We start from the raw sequence: 5,141 nt of genomic DNA on the forward strand, positions 1-5,141 counted from the left end.
TCTCGCTTTATTTCATTAATTTGATCTTCAATCAGTGATACCCTTTCTTCCACTTGATCAAATCAGCTATTGAAGCTTGTGCACATGTCATGAAGTTCTCATGCCATGGTTTTCAGCTCCAACAGGTCATTTAAGGTCTTCTCTACACTGTTTATTCTAGTTAGCCATTCATCTAACCTTTTTTCAAGGTTTTTAGCTTTATTGTGATGGGTTAGAACATGCTCCTTTAGCTCGGAGAAGTTTGTTATTACCAACCTTCTGAAGCCTACTTCTCTCAACTGGTCAAAGTCATTCTCCATCCAGCTTTGTTGTGTTGCTGGCGAGGAGCTGCAATCCTTTGGAGAAGAATAGGCGCTCTGGTTTTTGGACTTTTCAGCTTTTCTCCTCTGGTTTCTCCCCATCTTTGTGGTTTTATCTACCTTTCATCTTTGATGTTGGTGACCTAGAGGTGGAGTTTTGGTGTAGATGTCCTTTTTGTTGATGTTGATGCTATTCCTGTTTGTTAGTTTTCCTTCTAACACATTCCCTTAGCTGCAGGTCTGTTGGAGTTTACTGGAGGTCCACTCCAGACCCTGTTTGCCTGGGTACCACCAGCAGAGGCTGCAGAACAGCAAATATTGCAGAACAGCAGATATTGCTGCCTGATCCTTCCTCTGAAAGCTTTGTCCCAGAGGGGCACCCACCTGTATGAGGTGTCTGTTGGCTCCTACTGGGAGGTGTCTCCCAGTTAGGCTACATGGGGGTTAGGGACCCATTTGAGCAGGTAGTCCGTCTGTTCTCAGAGCTCAAATGCCATGCTGGGAGAATCACCACTCTCTTCAGAGCTGTCAGACAGGGACGTTTAAATCTGCAGAAGTTTCTGCTGCCTTTGGTTCAGCTATGCCCTGCCCACAGATGTGGAGTCTATAGAGGCAGTAGGCCTTGCTGAATTGCGGTGGGATCTGCCCAGTTTGAGCCTCCTGGCCGCTTTGTTTACCTACTCAGGCCTCAGCAATGGCAGATGCCCCTCCCCCAGCCAGGCTGCAGCCTCGTAGGTTGATCTCAGACTGGTGTGCTAACAATGAGCAAGGCTCTGTGGGCGTGGGACTCACCAAGCCAGCCAGAGGAGAGAATTTCCTGGTCTGCCACTTGCTAAGACCACCGTAAAAGTGCAGTATTTGGGCAGAAGTGTGCCATTTTTCCAGGTACACTCTGTCACGGCTTTCCTTGGCTAGGAAAGGGACATCCCCCTACCCTTTGTGCTTCCCAGGTGAGGCGACGCCCTGCCATGCTTTGGCTTGCCCTCCGTGGGCTGCACCCACTGTCCAACCAGTCCCAGTGAGATGAACCAGGTAACGCAGTTGGACATGCAGAAATCACCCGTCTTCTGTGTTGAACATGCTGGGAGCTGCAGACCGGAGCAGTTCCTATTCAGCCATCTTGGAACAGAACCCCAATTTCTTTTTATATGGTTTTCTTTAACAATTTTAGCATATTTAAGACAGTTTTATTTAAAGTTTTTGTCAAGTAAGTCCAATGTCTGTGCTTCGTCAGGGATAGAAATCAGATTCTTTCTAATTTCTCCAATTAATGGGCCATATTTTCTTATTTCTTTGTATTCTTTATAAATTTTTGTTGAAAACTAGACATTTTGAATATTACAATGTGTTAACTATAAAAATCAGATTCTTTCTATTCCTCATGTTGGATCTGTAGTTTTCTGAGAGTTGTGATTATTTATCCAGTGGCTTATCTGTACTGTTTTTGTATGGTTTATATTCTTTGTTATGTATGGTTTCAGGAATCTCTGTTCTTTTTGCCTGTGGTTAGCTAGTGTTTTTAAGAGATTTTTCTGAAGTCCTGGGGAAAAAAAAGAAGAAGAAGGACAAATCAAGATAAAAGAAAGAAAAAATAATAAGGAAAAAAATTCTTCCAGGCTTTATAGATTGGCTCTGTGTTGGGGCAATGCTTCAATGGTTGGCCAGGCCTTCACAATGCTTCCTTATATTTCACTTCTTGCTTGCTCTGAGACTAAATTTCAGCCAGAGGTGAAGGTCTTCTCAGGTCTCTTCTGAGCATCCTTTTTCCCTGGGAATATATGTGGCTTTACAGACTCCACAGTATACTGGCACTTTTCAATGCCCTAATTTTCCCCAAATAACTCTTTCCACATTTTTCCCCCAGGCTTTTAGAGTCTCTATTATTTGTGTCAACTGAACTCTCTCACCCCAGATGGCATGAAGTTTTTTCATTTGATTTATAATATTATTGAGGAATGTACTTTGCTCAGCCATTTTTCTGCCCTAAGAGACTTCTGAGTTGCACAAAACAAAGGTGATTACCTTGAGTCTGTCCTCCAGGAAGCTACACGACAGGACAAAACTACCAAACAAAGTAATAATATTTATGTTTAAGAACAAGTTCTACTACTCTGCCCTTTCCAGAACCAGGAACCGGGTCTTTTATTGAGAATGCAGGCTGCTGGCTTCAAAACTGTCATTGAGTCGGGGTAGGTGGGAGGCAAGGGCAAGTAAAAATAATGCAAAGCTTTTGTGCTTTTTTTAAGTTGGCTTTTTCTAGAATCAGCATTTGCTACGTTGCTGTAAAACAAGAAACCATATGTTTTAATACATTTTTTTAAAGAGTTCTGTGACACAGTTATAATAATTAAAAGGGCAACTGTTTCCTTAGTTTCTCCTAATTTTCTTTTACCTAAACTTTGTCTTTACATTATTGTATGTTCCATTCACTCTCAAATGTACCTATTATTCTTACCCACCAGCTCATACATAAGTATCTCCTCCAGTCCTGATCTTTTTCCTGAGCTTCACATTCATACCATCAACAAATGAACCCAAAATGACCAAGGTTCAACTCATAGCATACCACCTGTAATCTACACATCTGGCCATTGTCTGGATTGTGTCTAAGCTTTAGCCTCCACTCCTAATACTTCCTGCTTTGTACATCCGCATCATGAAAACTAAACTTTACTCTTGTCTCAATACATTTGTTTTTATTTCATCATGCTGAAATTTTATCTGTTTATCTCATCCAATATACTATAAGCCATTCATATGTGATTACCCAGTACCTAACTCAATATTCAATATTGATAATAAATATTGATGAACTGTATTAACTAATGAAAATTGTAATACTCCAGTCATATCCATAGGTGGCAGTAAGCTCCTAAAATTATGAGGAAAGTGGTCTGTGTCTAGACATAATTAATCACAGAAGTTAAAATGTTAAAATGACCTGTTTTAACTTATATTTTGGTCTTTTCATGCATACCAACTGCATAAGCTTTCACTTTTCAGAAATATTAAGCAAGGAGAAGAGAATACAATCTATTAAACTAGGAGCTCTTTGAAATGTTTTTCTACCTTAATTGCTCAGTTTTCAGACTCACCTATGACACTTCCTCACTCCTTTCAGCCTTCTCATTTGAGTATAAACTCAGTGTCAATTTTATCTAGAAGAAACTGATATGAAGAGTTTTCAGCCAACATTTAAAGCAAAATACAAGTTTAGTTTAAATAATTTGAATTTCTATTTTTCCTAATTCTTTGGATATTCTATAACAAGTGTACAAAGCAATATGGGATTTTTAAAGATGATCTTGTTTTGATAATGAAAAGTTATTTTAATATAAATTCAGCAGTTTCCTCTGGAATCCATTTTGCTACAATACTACAAGTATGCCTATATAGATATACCCTGTAAGTAACAACTAGTTTATAAAATGAAATGTCACATCATCAAATTATCTGAGACCGTATTTTTCCACTTAAGTTATCAAATAACAATAAGATGTCCATATTCCATCTGGGTTTACTAATTTATCAAGGCCTACTGAAAATTCCTATTTCTGAAAAAAATCTTCCTATGTACTTTAAAATTAATATTCTCTGGACTTCAAAATTATTTTCCAAACAATGGGCTTTGTTATCTACTCACAGATACATTCTGGGATTAGTGTATGAGTTGCAGATGATTTTCCTCATAAAAGATTTTATATGTAGGCTTTGGATCTGGCTTCTATATATTTGTTTTGTAGTTCCTGAGCAAATCTGTGAAGTTGGTTTAATGTATTTTTGGTATCTTAGCTCTTTATCTTGACAAGGGACACTCTGCCTACCCCATATGTTTTATTCAATTATGCTATATTGCTTTTCCTTAAGTATACCTTAATTAATTTCTAAGAAGTTATTTATTATACAACTAATGTATCATATCATATCAAGAATAATTTAAAATCAATAACAAAAATGAACACAAGATTTCTATCGCTCTTATTTCCCATATGTATTAGTCTGTTTTCACACTGCTATAAGGAACTACCTGAGACTGGGTAATTTATAAAGAAAAAAGGGGCCTGGTGCAGTGGCTCACGCCTGTAATCCCAACACTTTGGGAGGCCAAGGCGGGTGGATCACCTGAAGTTAGTGGTTCAAGACCAGCCTGGCCAACATAAATCCCATCTCTACCAAAAATACAAAACTTAGTGGGGCATGGTGGCGGACACCTGTAATCTCAGCTACTCTGGAGGCTGAGTCAGGAGAATCGCTTGGACCAGGGAGGCGGAGGTTGCAGTGAGCTGAGATCGCACCATTGCACTGAAGCCTGGGCAACAAGACCAAAACTCCATCTCAAAAAAAAAAAAACGAAGGAAAAAAGGTTTAATTGACTCACAGATCCACATGGCTGGGGAGGCCTCAGGAAACTAACAATCGTGGTGGAAGGTGAAAGGAAAGCAAGGCATGTCTTACATGGTGGCAGGAGAGACAGAGAGTGAAGGGGGAACTGCCAAACACTTTTAGGCCATCAGATCTCATGAGAACTCACTCACTATCATGAGAACAGCAAGGGGAAAACTGCCTCCATGATCCAATAACCTCCCACCAGGTCCCTCCTTCAACATGTGGAGATTACAATTCAAGATGAGATTTGGGTGGGGACACAGAGCCAAACCATATCACCGGGTAACCAATTGTTGCCACAAGATATAATTTGCCTTCTATTCTCAGATGCTGATTTGCCAAGGAAGGTGATCACACTTCCCAAAACACTCTCCTGTCACCTTAGGCCTCAGGGAAGAAAGATAGGAGGAGGAAATAAATATTAATGTTGCAACAATAGGATCTCTTTTCCTCTGC

The sequence above is a fragment of the Pan troglodytes genome, chromosome 6 (assembly GCF_028858775.2).
Source record: "Pan troglodytes isolate AG18354 chromosome 6, NHGRI_mPanTro3-v2.0_pri, whole genome shotgun sequence".
Taxonomy (NCBI): Eukaryota; Metazoa; Chordata; class Mammalia; order Primates; family Hominidae; genus Pan; species Pan troglodytes.